Source organism: Microtus pennsylvanicus, chromosome 1 (assembly GCF_037038515.1).
Source record: "Microtus pennsylvanicus isolate mMicPen1 chromosome 1, mMicPen1.hap1, whole genome shotgun sequence".
In the NCBI taxonomy this organism is placed as follows: domain Eukaryota; kingdom Metazoa; phylum Chordata; class Mammalia; order Rodentia; family Cricetidae; genus Microtus; species Microtus pennsylvanicus.
In genome coordinates this window covers 77,793,961-77,811,053 of record NC_134579.1, presented here as the reverse complement: position 1 = coordinate 77,811,053, position 17,093 = coordinate 77,793,961, and positions in this window count along the sequence as shown.

Genomic DNA, 17,093 nt, shown 5'->3' with positions numbered 1-17,093 from the left:
GGTTCAGGTATCAAAAATGGTTCTAAATAAAAGCTTCACATTCAAATATCGGGCCTAGAGACCAGCACCTGCGACCTAGCCACACCCAGTCACTGTGGGAGGACTGAATGGAAGTAGAGTGCCCTTGTTGAAGGATGGATTTTAACTGAGCTGGCAACACAGCTCAGCAATAGTGGCACACTTGCCTAGCAGGTACGTTCCTAGCACTGAAGAGGAAAAGAAGTTTTTGGAGGTGGTATGATGTGGGATTTCCCTCTATATGCTCTGAGTACATTTTATTACCATTGGTTAATAAAGAAATTGCCTTGGCCTATGGCAAGGCAGAATATAGCCAGGCTGAAAGAGATATATGGAGTAGGCAGAGTCAGAGACTCCATGTAGTTGCTGAAGGAGGACACCAGAACCTTACCAGTAGGCCACAGCCTCATGGTGATACATAGAGTAATAGAAATTGGTCAATTTAAGATGTAAAAGTTAGTTAATAAGAAGCCTGAGCTAATAGGCCAAACAGTGTTATAATATAGTTTCTGTGTGATTTTTTTCAGGTCTGGGTAGCCGGGAACAAAAGAGAAGGTTCCATCAACAGTGGTGTGTGCATAATATACCCAACCTTCCTCTGCACTTAGAAGTGGGTCATGCAGCCAGCCATGCAGTGGTGGCGCACACCTTTAACCCCAGCCCTCGAGAGGCAGAGGCAGGAGGATCTCTGTGAGTTTGAGGCCAACCTGGTCTACAGAGCTAGTTCCAGAACAGCTAGAGCTATTACAGAAAGAAACCCTGTCTCAAAAAACTAAAAAGAGGGCTGGAGAGATGGCTCAGAGGTTAAGAGCACTGGCTGCTCTTCCAGAGGTCCTGAGTTCAATTCCCAGCAACCACATGATGGCTCACAACCATCTGTATTGAGATCTGGAGCCCTCCTCTGGCGTGTGGGCATACATCGAGGCAGAATGTTGTATGCATAATAAATAAATCTTTAAAAAAAACTAAAAAGAGAAAGGGAAGGAAGGAGAGGAAAAAGAAGGAAGAGAGAAGAAAGGAAGAAAGAAAGAAAAATAAAAATGGGTCATGCAATCTGGGCAAGATCCTGACTCTACAACAACGGAGGTGTGTGTGGTGGAGCTGAAGATGAAGCTCAGGCAAAATGCATGTCCAGTATTCATGAAGCCCTGGGTTCAGTCCCCCGCACAGAATAAACCAAGCATGGTGGCATAATCTCTAAATTCAGGAGGATCGACGTTCAAGGTCATCCTTAGCTACATACCAAATTTGATGGGTAAATGAGAATAAAAGGGCTAAAAGATTCGTTTTACATTTTGATTAGTTACTTTTGTATAGGTGTTTTGTCTGTGTGTATGTCTGTATGCTACATGTATGCATTGTCCACTAAGGCCAGATGGGGCTGCCTGGGACTGGAGTTACAGATGGTTGCGAGCTGCCCGAGGGTGCTAGGATTCAAATCCTAACCCCAGAAGAACAGCCATTGCTCTTAACTGCTCATCTCTGCCGCACTCCCCCACCCAGCCCCTGTACTTTACAGTAGGCTCCGGACTTAGCAGTTCAGTGTGTGCGTTTTTAACAGGATCGTCTCGTGAGAGAGCAGCACTGTGCCTTGGTTGCATCGCAACTGTAGGGACCTATTCCCATCACTGGTTAACTTTCTAATTAAAATGCAGAGTTTATTTTCTCCCTCACAGTGGGAGGCAAGTCCTTAGCTCCGCGCACTCCTTCATTTGCAGGAAAAATGAGGAAATCAAGTGGCAGCTGGCAGCTCCAAGGACAGCACAGCGCCATGGCAACGGCTTCCATCAATAGCTTACTTTCATCTCTGCTCTCAGATTTTCCTCTTCTTGGTCCTAAAGCTGGAAACGTTTTAATTTGGAAAGAACATACGATAATGTGTGGTTGCTATGTCAGTGGCATCTGCACGCTTCCATAATGGGCTAGAAAGGTCAGACAGAAAACTATTAGAGAACCAGCTAAGTTTAGACACGAGGGAGCTGTGATGAGCTCTCATCCCTGCTCTTCACGTGGCACCCAGCGATCCGTCCAGTCTTCATGGAAGTTACACCTGTGTGGATTGCTTCCACCTGGCTGATTCTGGGGTTTGGAACAGAGCTGTGGGGTGGAAGCAGACTGGCAGACCCTTCAGGGGATTGCTTTAGGTAGGTCTCTTTGCCAAGACAGTGCGTTTGTCTGCTAGGGCCGCAGAACAGCGCCCTGCACTGGCGGCTGAAGTGGCGAATCACCGTAGTACTGGGGGTTGATGCCAAAGTGTTGCTGGGGTTGGTTTCCTCTGAGGCCTCTTAACTTGTGGATGCCTCTCTTTGGCCTGTGGCTTCACATCTGGTAGGTGTCTGGCCAGAATATTTTAGGTCCACCCTAATGACGTCATTGTAACCTAATTATCTGTTGGTTTTGTTTTGTTTCATTTTTTTTCAGACAGCGTTTCCCTGTATAGCCCTGGTTGTTCTGGAACTCTCTTTGTAGGCCAGGCTGGCCTTGAACACACAGACAGCCACCTGCCTCTGCCTCCTGCGTGCTGAAATTAAAGGTGTGCGCCACCACACCAGGCTCCTAATTACCATTTTCTTGAGTTTCAGCAAGCTGCACACGGGTAGTTCGTGGCTGTTCTCTCTGATATTTGGGAGACTGACAGAGGAAGATTGTAAGTTTGAAGCCAGTCTGATATTAAGAGGGCACAAACGAGCTGAAGAGATGACAGCAGTTAGGAGCACTGGCTGCTCTTGCAGAAGACTGGGTACAATTCCTGGCACCCACATGGTGGCTCACAGATACCTGTAACTCCATCTGGGAACCTGACATCCTCTTCTGACCTCTGCAGGCACCAGGCATACGGTGCCTAGATATGCAGGCAGAAAAAACACCACATACATAAAAATCTTAAAAACTGCAGTCACATTTGGGGTAACAGTCCATCTCCAGCCTGGACCCTCTGGGGTCACCTTGCCTTTGCTGTGTGTGTTTGAAGGCCTGGCTCCCTCACAGCTCTCAGCCCTTCTTAGGAGTGGGGAAAGTAAAGAGAGATGTGTAGATATTTGTGCAAAAGTGCACACATGCATGAATGTACGTGGTGGGCAGAGATGTCTGCTGTCTGCCTCAATCACTAGCCACTGTGTTTCCCCTTTATTATTGTTAGAGAATTTCATGCATGTATTTAATATGTTTGACAAAGTCTACCTCCCCCCCTCCCCGTTCACTACAGTTAACCTCTCTCCTGGTCCCACTTTTCCTTCCCATCTTCATGTGTACTGTTTTTAATCCCAGAGTCCACCTAGTGCTATCTCTGTTGAGACAGGGTCTCAGTAGCCCTGGATGTCCTGGAACTTGGTATGTAGCCCAGGCTGGCCTCAGAATCACTGAGATCCTCCTTCCTCTGCCTCCCGAGTGCCAGGATTAAAGACATGCACCAGCACATCCAGTAAGAGCTATCTCTAAGTGCATGCATTTCCTTTGGTTCTCAACCTGTGGGTGGTGACCCCTTTGGGAGTTCAAATGGCTTTTTCACAGGGGTCGCCTAAGACCATCAGAAAACACAGCTATTAACATTACAATTCAGAACAGTGGCAACATTACAGTTCCAGCTGGGAGGTGGTGGCGCAGGCCTTCCAGTGAGTTTTAGGCCAGCCTGGTCTACAGCGTGAGTTCCAGGACAGGCTCCAAAGCTACACAGAGAAACCCTATTTTGAAAAAACAAAACCAAACAAACAAAAAGTATATAATTTGCTTTTGCTGGATGGTGGTGGCACACACCTTTAATCCTAGCACTTAGGAGGCAGAGGCAGGAGGATCTCTGTGAGTTCAAGGCCAGCCTGGTTGGAGGAAGACATTCACTTCACTTTCTGCAGTGTACACAGCACCTCCCTGCACGGTGTGAGCCAGCCGGGTAGGGTGAGCATCAGCTCAGTGACTCGTGTCCAGTTCTGGAGGAACCAATAGCAATGGCTAAGCTTGTAATGTTGGCAACTCCGAAAGAGGGAGCCCACTCCTGCCACCGGATAGTTTTTTGGTTTTGTGTTTTTTGTTTGTTTATTTGGTTTTTTAAAATATTTATTTATTATGCATACAATAATATGCATATTATTATGTGTGTATGTCTGCAGGCCAGAAGAGGGCATCAGACCTCATTACAGATGGTTGTGAGCCACCATGTGGTTGCCAGAAATTAAACTCAGGACCTCTGGAAGAGCAGGCAATGCTCTTAACCACTGAGCCATCTCTGCAGCCCCCTGTTTTGGTTTTACAAGATGGGGTCTGTGTAAGAGCCCTGGCTGTACTGGAACTCACTCTGTAGACCAGGCTGGCCTTGAACTCACTGAGATCCACCTCTCCCTCTCCCCCTCCCCCCTTTCTCTCTCTCTCTCTCTCTCTCTCTCTCTCTCTCTCACACACACACACACACACACACACACACACACACCACTGGGATTATAGGTGTGCCACACTGCACAGAACTCTTACATGGATCCTGGGGGTTCATCTCAAGACCTCATGCTTGTGTAGCCAGCACTTTGCCCACTGAGCCATCTCTGCAGCCCCCTGCCCCTACCAGTGTGTGTGTGCTCACGTGCGCATGGGGCCTGTGGAGGCCAGAATATGTCAGGTGTCTCCCTCGTCACTCTCCACCATACTCTTTGAGGCAGGGTCTCTCTGGTTAGCCCCTGAGCGCCTCCTGTCTTACTTAGCATTGGGATTGCAAGCACTCGCCACCATGCCAGGCACTCGGGATTTGTCATGAGCGACTGCCCCTGCTGTTTGGTTTTGGTGGAATTGACTTCGGAGCTGGGCATGTGCTAAGTGAGCGCTCTCCCGCTGACTAGGAAGCCCTGCTGGGGCTCCTGAGAGGAAATATCTGGAGGACTAACCGTCCTGAGCAGTGACTCTGGCTACCATCTTGGGCTTTACCCATGCCCTCAGCACACCTCACTCAGCACAAGTCCTTAGCACTGAGCAACAGAGGAGCACACTGAGTCCCTGCCTTCAGGAGTAAACATCTCCCCAAGGGAATGGGGAGAATGAGGAAGAAAAGGGGAGAGGGCAAAGGCATTGCTTTCTGTGTGCTGACAGTGGGAAGGCGCCAGTGAGCAGAACCCGGAAGGTGAGGGAAGACAGGTAAGGCGCCTGAAAGCAGCCAGCTGCAGAGCACAGGTGGGAGCCACAGGTGACAGCACTGGCCTCTCCTCAGCCTCTAGTGGGGTCTCTAAGGCCCTGAATGTCTGTCCTGGCAGGAGAGTTCCTTTACCTAGAGTCATTCGCTGGAGACGACTTTACTGTGTGGCTTCACATGGGGCTGAGCACCACTGCGTTCAGCTCCAGTCCCTGTACTCATGCCTGACCAGGCCCGTCCCATGAATTTCCACTTAGGATATCATGCTAAACGCTCCGAGCCTTTCAGATTTTGGAGCATTTCCAGCATGTAGGTTTTTAGATGAGGGCTGTAGAGCCTGCAATTGTAGCAGTTTTTAAATTAGTGGTAGTGTTAGGGCCACTGTCGTACAACCAGCCCACTCCTTTCAATTGTGTATCCCCAAACAGCTCTGTAGAGATAAAGGGTGTGGGTCATGTGGGCCATGGTTAAAAACGTTTCAGGCCAATGACATGTTCAAAAGAAGCACACGTTACTAAGTATTTGGGATACCAAATGAAAGTCACAGTGAAGTCTCCCCGCACCCCCATTAGGGTGGCAAATGTCAACTGAATGGGATTCCCGAAAAGAAGCTCTGCCTGCAAAAGCTGCTGACCCATTAGAACCTCAGTGGTGTGGAGAGGCTGGAGTGTTGCTGCTCCAGACACTGATTGCAGTTCATCTCCAGATAGCCAGCCTTTTGGAATATGTTACCAAAACCGTATTTTCCACCAATCAAAGGACTGCCTAAGGATGCTATCAGATGACTTCTAAGCCGATAGCAAGATTTCCCTACTTGGCCACTCTCCAAATGGCTTGACTTATGGCTCTTGTTACTGTAAAAAGCTGATGAAGCTATTTTCAGGTAGGAACCTGAACTTGAACCTGTTCCCTGGCTGCTGTAGCTAGCTCCAGATTAATCCCTTCTCCCTTTGACGTCAGATCTGTGGTTTTACATCCACAAACAAAACAAAGTGGGAGTTGGGGGCTGGAGGTGCAACTCAAGTGGTTGAGTGTTTACCCAGCATGCATGAAACCCTGGGTTCAATCCTCATCATGACGTAAGTGACGTGTGGTGGCACATGTCTGCAATCCTAGCACTTGATAGGTTCAGGCAAGATCAGAATAGCAAGGTCATTTCCAGATGTGGAGTAAGTTGAAGATCTATGAGACCCACTTTGAAAAAACTGTCATCAAAGATAGCGCCCCTTGTTCAGTGCTGACGGGCCTGTAGAATGGTGCTGTCGCCACTTTAGAATAAACAGCTTTGCTTCGGGATATAGCTCAAAGAATCAAAAGCAAGGTCTCTTCGTCAGGGTTCTCTAGTGAGAGAACTGACAAGATATATACAGGGGACTTATTAGAATGATACAGGCTATGGTTCAGCTAGTCCAACGATGACTGTCTACCAGTGGAAGGTCCAAGAATCCTGTTTTTCTGTTCATGAGCCTGGCTGTCTCAGCTGGTCTTCCGTATACGTTGCAGTCCTAAAGACTTGGGTTCTAATGCCGGTGAAGGAATGAGAGTATGCTTCTTTCTTCTGTGTCCTATATATAGGCTGCCAGCAAAAGGGATGTCTCGATTAAAAGTGGGGTTTCCCACCTCAAAAGAGTTAATTATGTGGCTGGAGAGATGGCTCAGAGGTTAAGAGCACTGGCTGCTCTTCCAGAGGACCCCGGTTCAATTCCCAGCACCTACACAGCAGCTCACAACTGTCTGTATCTCCAGTTACAGGGATCTGAGACCCTCACACAGACATACATGCAGCCATAACACCAATGCACATAAACTAAGAATAAATAATTTTTAAAAAATATTTAGGGAGCTGGAGAGATGGCTCAGTGGTTGAGAGCGCTGACTGCTCTTCCAGAGGTCCTGAGTTCAATTCCCAGCAACCACATGGTGGCTTACAGCCATCTATAATGAGACCTGGCGCCCCCTTCTGGCTTGTGGGCACACATGGAAGGAATGCTGTACACATAATAGATAAATAAATAAATATTAAAAAATGAAAAAGAAAAAAAAGATTTAGTTATAAAAAAAAGATCCCTCGCAGGTGTACCCATCATTTGGGCTTTAGTTAATTCCAGAAAGTTGATAACCAAGAACGGTCATCACAAGTCCACTCTACTTGATACACAATCATATCTCCTCTATCATGATTAATTTACAGATGAAAACAATAACCAGTTCATAACTATGCCTACTATCTTATAACACACAACTGCAAATGCAATATAAATTTCAGAATAGGTGTCACTGTCCCCTGAGGGACATTCTTTATTATCTCAAACATGATTACCATTGATGCTCTCTTAATTGATGTTATGTTACATGATAAGGAAATCAAGGAAAGAAGATATTTTACAGATATCTGTAAAAACACCTCCTTAACAAAATATGACAGAAGCACTCACGGCAGTTACAATCCTCATCTCTGCCATGGTCACATGACCCTAGCTGGTATTTCTAACTACCTTTCTCCATTCCGTGTTTCCTCCACCCTCAGCAAGCATCTCGGCAGGTATTGGCTTTTCCTGGAAGAGTAACCCATACCTTCATTCCTGAAGGGCCCGTGTCCTTTGTCATCCTGCCTGGATCAGGTTGTTGTAGTTTCTTATTGGTGTGAATCACAGGACACGGTAGGACTAAGAAACACCCTAGAGGATCTTCTACACTTCAGACATAATCTGTCTTCCTCCACTGGGGAGAAGAAATCCAATTTCCCCTTGGTAATCTGGGTCAGTTGCCCCTCTTAACATTGTTATGTCTTTCTTAGCCTGTTGGCTCAAGGGTATCAGAAGCCCACAGTGGCCAGGGGAAGTCTGTGCTTCCAATCGAATGGGAATGTTTGTTGTATCTCCTGGCAGGAGCTCTTCCCCATCTGGAACCAAAACTTCTAGGCCGGCAGAACTTGAGGTTGCAGGAACGGAAGCAGAAACGTTCCTGGGGATAGTGAGTGGAACCGTTTCCTCTTTCTCTCCTTGACTCCCGGGCTATGGATCTTGGCTATGGGAGAAACCGCACCATATGTTGGATGCTGATTCAAAGCTGTGCTGGATGGTTTCATGTCAAGTTGACACATGCTAAAGTCATCCGAAAATGCCTCCATAAGATCCCGTTGAACCCTATAGGGCATTTTCTTAATTAGTGATCGATGGATGAGGGCCTAGCCCATTGTGGGTGGTACCATTCCTGGGTTCTGGATTCTGTAAGAAAGCAGACCGAGCAAGCCCTGAGGAGCAAGCCAGTAAGCAGCACCCTCCATGGCCTCTGCACCAGCTCCTGCCTCCAGGGTCCTGCCCGGCTTAAGTTCCTGTCCTGTCTTCCTTTGATGATGAATGGTGATATCAAAGTGTAAGCCGGATAAACTTTCCTCACCAAGTTGCTTTGGTCGTGTGTTTCACCATAGCAATAGTAACCCTAGCTAAGAAGTATATACCACCTTCTGGAGAGCCCTGCCCAGCCCCCTGGCCGCTGCCAGCTAGTTGGTGCTGTAACAGTGCCTTTAAAAGGTTATTCCATCTTTCTATCAAGCCAGCTGCTTCAGGAAGGTGGGGAGCATGGTAAGACCTGTGGATTCCATGATTGTCGGCCACTGTTGCATGTCTCTGGCTGTAAAGTGAGTTCCTTTGTCAGAATCAGTACTGTGTGGAATACCATGATGGTGGAGAAGTCCATGCATGGTGGTTTTGGCAGAAGCAGTAGTGTAGGAAAGGTAAATCCATGACCGGAATAAATATCTACTCCAGGAAGGACAAAGCATTGTCCTTCCCACAGAGGAAGTCGTCCAGTGCAGTGAACCAGCCTCCAGGTTGCTAGCTGCTCTCCCCAGGGAATGGGGCCGTATCTAGGGCTCAGTGTTGGTCTCCACTGTTGGCAGATCTGGCACTCAGCATCAGATGTAGCCAGGTCAGCCTTGGTGAGTGGAAGTCCATGTTGTTGAACCCATGTAGACCCCCATCCCTGCCACCATGGCTTTTTGTTCATGGGCCCATTGGGCAGCGACAGGGATGGCTGGGAGAGAGGCTGACTGTCCACAGAATGGGTCATCCTACCTACTTGATTATTGAACTCCTCCTCGGCTGAAGTCACCTGAAGCATGATTAATAAAAGCTTAGGGAAAGAAATTGGGGTTCAACCTGAAGACCCAAATGGCAAAATAGCCAGCCACTGGTTCTTATCTCAGCCTCAGCCTAAAAATGGCGATCCTGCCTCCAGGAATCTCAGAATGAGACTATTTGAGATCTCTCTCTTCCCATTTTATAATCCTCTCTAGGGCTGGGATTAAAGGTGTGCATCACTGGGATAAAGGGCATGCACCACCCGATTCCTATGACAAACTAGTGTGGCTACCGGGATTAAAGGTGTGCGCGTCCATTACCTGGTCTGTAAGGCTGACCAGTGGGGCTGTTTTACTCTCAGATCTTCAGGCAAACTTTATTTATTAAAATACAATTGAAATGCCATTTCAGTCACCTTTGGTGAGCATTTACATGGAACACAGGTTCTTCACATCTTCCTTTGTAAAGAACTATCCAAATACTTCTTCCCCAGATGTCTTTCTCACCAACTTTCCAATCACGCTCTTTCCAAGTCAGTGCATTGGCTATAGCCCATGAATCAGTGAACAATCACACATCTGATCCTTTCTCCTTCCAAACAATGCAGAGCCGAAGTTCTGCCCACAGTGAAGAGTTCCCTTTGATAGTGTCTTTCAGGTTGTTCCAGAAAGGGGTTGTGATGCTGCAGCTGTCCACTTCCAGCTGTCCAGTGCTGCGGAGCGTGCAGAACCATCAGTAGACCAGACCCTCGCCATCTCTTCCTCAGCCAGCTACTCATAGGGCACACCCCATGAGGCTACAGGTGCATGCTTGGAAGATGGCATTGTAAGTGGGAATAGAAACCAGAGGCATCTGGGCAATTCTTCGTGTAGCTTGTTTGTGCCTTCAGAACCTGCTCAGGCTGGATCTGGTATATATATATACCACTTCTACTGGATAACAGATCACTGCTGTGCACAGCCTACTTTATGACCTGATGGGTCCAGTAACACCCAGCTCATGATGGGCAGGTCAGGTCTCATGGGAACTTGGTGGCCCATTGTCAAATGTTCAGTTTCTATAAAGCCCAATCGCAGCCAAGAACTGTCACTCAAAGGGAGAGTAGCTGTCTGTAGATGATAGAGCCTTGCTCCCAAATCCCAAACGTCTCCTCTGTGGTTCACCTCCAGGGTTGACCAAAGACCCCAAACAGCATCCCTGTCAGCCACTGACACCTCAAGCACCATGGGGTCTGCTGGATTATGTGGTCCACGCTGTAGAGCAGCCTACCCAGCAGCCTGGACCTGTTGAAGAGCCTTCTCCTGTTCCAGGTCCCTCACAAAGCCAGCAGCTTCCCAAGTCACTTGGTATTTTGGGGCGGATTAACACACCCAAGTGGGGGAATGGGCTGTCTCCAGAATCCTAATGCGCCCACTAAACTTGTGCTTCTGTCTTGGTGATGGGACCAGGTACAATAACTTACCCTTCACCTTGGAAGGAATATCTCTGCATGTCCCACACTGCTGGACTCCTAAGAATCGCACTAAGGTAAGAAGGTCCTTGAATTATGGTTGGATTTCTTTCCCAACCTCTTATGCGCAAATATCTTACCAAGTAATATTTGCTACTTCTTGCTCACTCGGTCCAGTCAGCATAATGCTAGCAATATAGGGAACCAATGTGATATTTTGTGGAAGAAAATGATGATCAAGATCCCTTCAAATGCCAAGCAGTGGTGTACCACACCTTGGGAGCACTTGGGAGGTAGAGGCAGGCGGGCAGGCAGATTTCTGTGAGTTTCAGGCCAGACTGGTCTACAGAAGGAGTTCCAGAACAACCAAAGCTACACAGAGAAACCCGGTTTTAAAAAAAAGCCCTTCAAATGACCGGGCGGTGGAAATACACGCCTTTAGTCCCAGCACTCTGGAGGCAGATGCAGGCGGATCTCTGTGAGTTCGAGGCCAGCCTGGTCTACAGAGTGAGTTCCAGAACAGCCAGGGCAGTTTACAGTCTTGAAATAAATAAATAAATAATTTAAAAAACAAACAAAAAGTACCCTTATTCTTCGGTCGCTCTAGAACCATGTCCGTGTCTTCAGTGTCTTCTGGACATGGCTGAACCTGGCAGCGGCATTGCACTCAGGAACTCACAGCTGCGGCATCTGCACATAACCAAGTCAGGCAGCATTCCTGCATGGATTGCACAGGAGCTCCAGGCCCACCCGTAACCAAGGAGCCTTTGCCCACAGAAGAAAGGAAGAGTCAAAATTCTGCAGTTTGGCCATTAGTAGGTGGACCCTGTGCCAGTGGGTGGCGCTGAAGAAGGCGAGGATTTTTGGGGAGGTCCAGCACTGGTTAGGGGTGGGTATGATTTAAATACATTGTATTTACTAGCAGCCAGACAGAGAAAGCAGCGGCAGATACCCCAGAGCAGGAAGTGGATCTACTGGCAACAGAATGTTAAACCTCCCTGGAGAGGAGGAAGATTCTAAATTGTGCATGGATGAGCCTTGGATATCAACACCCAAGTGAAACAAGTCACAAAAGGACAGACACTTTGTGATCTCATCTATACAAGGTACATAAAGTAGCCTGATGTATACATAAAGAGCGAGGATTGCCGGGGACTGGGGAACTATTGTGTAGCAGTCAGAATTTTAGTTTATGTCTGAATCTTATCAAAATTAGGGTTTGGGGTTTTTTTTTCCAGTGTTTTTAATTTAGCAAAAACAGATACTTAAAATAGAAACTTGAAAATTCAGAAGAAAAAAGGAAATCATAATAAAGAAAAGAGCAAGCCTGAAGTCTGGAAGAGTTGATAAGGAAGTGCAAAACCTGGCTGAATAGTCAGAGTAATCACAGCCGGCTGGAGCTCACTGGTACAGCGCTCGCTGGCTGGTACAGCGCTCGCTGGCTGGTACAGCGCTCGCTGGCACAGCAGGCTTGAGGCTCTAGGTTCACTCTCAGCACCAGATAAACCAGCTGAGCATGGTGGTACACACCTGTGTTCCCAGCAGGCAGGAGAATTAGAAGTTCAAGGTTATATATGCTCCTGTCAGCAGCACATATAATAAAGCTGGAGGGATATGGAGAGTTGCATAAACTCTGAAAGGATGGTCCTTATTGTTTTTGTATGTTTGTTTGTTTTAACAGCAAGCCTATAGACCAGGTGGTCTTGAACTCACAGGTCCACTTTCCTCTGCTCTCCCACCCACCCCCATTACTGCAATTAAAGGCATGCACCACTATACTAGATAGATACAAAAAATGTTTGCTGTTTTGTTGTTGTTGTTGTTTTTCTTCAGTTGATTGGGTTGCTTGTTTTTTTGTTTTTTTCAAGATTGGGTTTCTCTGTGTGGCTTTGGAGCCTGTCCTGGCACTCACTCTATACATCAGGCTAGCCTTGAACTCAAAGAGATCCACCTGCTTCTGCCTCCTGAGTGCTGGGATTAGAGTCGTGTGCCACCACTGCTGGGCCTCACAAAAATTCCTGAAGCATCAAATGACAAGTTCTATCTCAATGTGGATTCTAGTTGCTTAAAATGTTTAGATTTGTGTCTTTGATCCAGAGTGCTTCTAGAAACCAGGAAGCTACAAAGGGCACTCTGTTGGGGAGAGACCTTCCAGCAGGGAGCACAGTAGGATTTCTGTTATGTGAATTGGTAGGTGCTGGAGGTGGAAAGTTAAGCTGGCATGGGGTGGGGGCTGGAGGAAGATTATCCAATGTTAAGGAAATATGAAAATGCCATCTGTAAACCTACTATTTTGTAAGCTAATTTAAAAACTTTTTTTTCAAAGTTGATCAGTGGTACCCTGCATGGATGGTCAAAAGTCAATTCTAGTGATGTGGGAGTGTCATATATCAATCTGTTGATTTCATTGGTTAAGCAATAAAGAAACTGCTTGGCCCTGATAGGTTAAAACATAGGTAGGAGGAGTAAACAGAACGGAATGCTGGGAGGAAGAGGAAGTGAGGTAAGACGCCTCAGAGAGATGCCATGCTCCCCTCTCCCTAGCAGACACGATAGCTCTGCTCTCTGAGGCAGACGCTATCGATGAAGCTCCAACCCAGGATGGACGTAGGTTAAGATCTTCCCTGGTAAGCCACCTCGTGGGCTACACAGATTATTAGAGATGGGTTGATCAGGATATGAGAATTAGCCTGTAAGGGCTAGAGTTAATGGGCCAAGCAGTGTTTAAAAGAATACAGTTTGTGTGTTGTTATTTCGGGGCATGAGCTAGCCAGGCGGCTGGGGTACTGGGGACACAGCCCCGCTGCTCATATTACAACAGAATGGTGCCCAACGTGGGGCAACTGAATCCACTGAAAGCCTGAGAAAGCTTGGGAAAGAGTAAAGCATGTTTTCTTGGTAGCAACAATTTCTCGGGTCTGCTCTGCTTGCTAGAGGCAAGCAAGCGCTCTCATCTAAGAGAGGTTTCCTGATTCAGCTTCAGCTGCAAAACCCTGCTGCTCTTTTTTTTTTTTTTTTTTTTTTTGGTTTTTCGAGACAGGGTTTCTCTGTGGTTTTGGAGCCTGTCCTGGAACTAGCTCTTGTAGACCAGGCTGGTCTCGAACTCACAGAGATCCGCCTGCCTCTGCCTCCCGAGTGCTGGGATTAAAGGCATGCGCCACCACCGCCTGGCAACCCTGCTGCTCTTAAGAGGTCCTGCCACAAAACACTTAAATGGTGTTGACGAAAAGCTGAAAGCATGCTTTTTGGTTTTCAGCCATAGCAGGAAAAAAGCTGTGCCGTTTAAAAATGCCGGCTTTCTGGGCTGTCCTGCCAGGGCAAACTCTGACTCTTTTTTTTTCTTTTTTATTTTTTATAAACTCTGACTCTTTTATGCAGGCGGTTCGTGCGGTTTGCAAGCACAGGCTGCTGAAGCTCGCTTGCAATGCCATAGAGTTGTGGCAGTAAACATGGCTACAGCCAGTACCTCAGCCATGAGGCTGGAAAGCTAAGAAATGGGCTGGATCTAGCTGCCAAAGCCATGGCTTTAATCCCACCCATATTGCTCAGTAATTTAAAGGCTCGTGTGGTCAGAAAAAGAGAGATATACAGTAAAGAGAGATTCAAAGACAAAGAAAATTTCTAAATGGTTTACTGTGTGTTAAAAATATATGCAGGCTAAAAGTTGACGTTCTTAAAGTAAAAAAAAAAAGGAAGAGGGCTGGAGAGATGGCTCAGCGGTTAAGAGCATTGCCTGCTCTTCCAAAGGTCCTGAGTTCAATTCCCAGCAACCACATGGTGGCTGACAACCATCTGTAATGAGGTCTGGTGCCCTCTTCAGGCCTGCACACAGACAGAATATTGTATGCATAATAAATAAATAAATAAATATTTTTTTAAAAAAGGAAGAGAGTTGTTGGGTGTGGTAGTACACACCTTGAATCCCAACACTTGGGAGGCAGAGGGAGATTGACCTCTGTGACTTCTAGGTGTGGTAGCACACACCTTTAATCCCAATGCCTGGGAGGCAGAGACAGGTGGCTCTCTGAGAGTTCAAGGAAAGCCTGGTCTACAGAGTTATTCCAGGTCAAAGATACAGAAAACCTGTCTCAAAAAGCAAAAAATAAAAATAAACAAAATAGAGTTTAAAATAAAGTGCACAAAGATGGAAAGTACACAGAGAATCTTGATACTGTATGCTATTATGCTCTCTTTGAATTGTTTGAATGCTGAGGAAAGAGCAACAGCTGCTAAAAGATATTTGTTTATAAATGCTGCTGAACTAATCCAACATAGATATTTTGAAAATGCCTTGACTTTGAAATGTGGATCTAAGGACATGATACTTTGGAAAGGAGTTTCTTATTTTGTTTTCACAGAGGGTGAGAGTCTGTGGATTGCTTCTATTCCAATATGGTATGATGGACCATGCCCTCCTGAAGGGTTGCTGTGAACACCTTCAGAAAATTGCTTCTCTCAACTGCCAACTGAGATGAAACTAGCATGCAGGTTATACCATGAAAGACCTAATTAACAGCGCCCCCATTCAGCAGGAAGCAGTTTGGAGAGAAAAAACTGTGCCCATGTTCCCAAATATGGTTTATAAACGTTCTTTTACATTTAAAGGAGGATATGATATAGGTATGAATAATTTGCATTAGTATAGATTTTGCTTTATTGATAGAGATTTAAGGTCAATTTTGTTATATGTATATGTATTTCTGATCTTGATTAAGGTATTGTGATTGTGTAGTTCACTTAAAATGTAATGTATATAGTTTGTTAATGGATAATCAATAGTCAAGCTTGTAGTCATGTTAGTTAAGAATTTCTAGATGTACATAGATATATTTTAGATAGGCATTCTTTATATCTTTCAAGATTATAGAGTATGGCATTTTAAATATTTTAATAACTTAGGGCTTTTCATGACAATGAGACACTCTGCTCCTGGCAGCACCAATCTACTTCAAGAGGAGGATGGGCATCAAAGAGGATCCTTATGGAATCTGATAGCCATTTGGGCAAGAAACTGCTCTTGCCTGGACTGATGCATAAACTGGACACAAAGAACCCGCAGAGGACTGCTGAACTTGCCTAAAGGTGAGATGGTCTTTCGGGGTTCCTGATTCATGAGTCTGCGAGACATTCTGCAGGACACAACAGATAGTAACTGAACTGCCTTTAAAATTTCCTGCTTCATGGAAATATCTGCTGGAAACTATGGCCCTGTAGGCCGAAGATGGATGCCCCAATGGTACAGAGAAACTTTGGGTGACTGTCCAGGCAGCGAGATGTCTCTGTCATTTCTAGAGTTTTGGATTTCTTGTTGGCTTGGGTAATATTATATCCTTCTGGAGTCTTTGATGGAGTTAAAGAATATATAGATAGCTATACTTTTCCTTAGTTATGAAAAAGATAAAATAAATGTAAATATTGTAACTTTTACTTGATAACTGTTTTGTTATATGTAATTTTGCTATGTTAAAGTTAAAGCCTTCTTTTTTTTTGTTTAAACAGAAAAAGGGGAAGTGATGTGGGAGTGTCATATATCAATCTGTTGATTTCATTGGTTAAGCAATAAAGAAACTGCTTGGCCCTGATAGGTTAAAACATAGGTAGGAGGAGTAAACAGAACGGAATGCTGGGAGGAAGAGGAAGTGAGGTAAGACGCCTCAGAGAGATGCCATGCTCCCCTCTCCCTGGCAGACACGATAGCTCTGCTCTCTGAGGCGACGCTATCGATGAAGCTCCAACCCAGGATGGACGTAGGTTAAGATCTTCCCTGGTAAGCTACCTCGTGGGCTACACAGATTATTAGAGATGGGTTGATCAGGATATGAGAATTAGCCTGTAAGGGCTAGAGTTAATGGGCCAAGCAGCGTTTAAAAGAATACAGTTTGTGTGTTGTTATTTCGGGGCATAAGCTAGCCAGGCGGCCGCGGTGCTGGGGATGCAGCCCTGCCGCTCCAATTACAACATTCTAGAGCCAGTCATGGTGATGCAGGCATGGTACCTCCTTTGATCCCAGCCCTCAGGAGGCAGAGGCAGGCGGATCTCTGAGTTCAATGCCAGCCTGGTCTACAAAGTGAGTTCTAGGACAGCCAGGGCTACACAGTGAATCGCTGTCTCCAAAACAGAACAAAAACAAAGAACCAATAAGAAATCCCATTCTAAGGAGGTCATCAGTGCTGAAGCCTGCTGCCCTGCCATGGCTGTGTGCTCAGACTGCCATCTAAATGTTCACGTTTACAACATTTCATGTTACACCCTGGGTTGGTGCTGCTCGCTTCCGTTTACAGTGGCCAATGGCTAACAGTCATAACTGGTTTAAGTTTTTTTTTAATATTTATGTATACAATATTCTGTCTGTGTCTATGCCTGCAGGCCACAAGAGGGCACCAGACCCGATTACAGATAGTTGTGAGCCACCATGTGGTTGCTGGGAATTGAACTC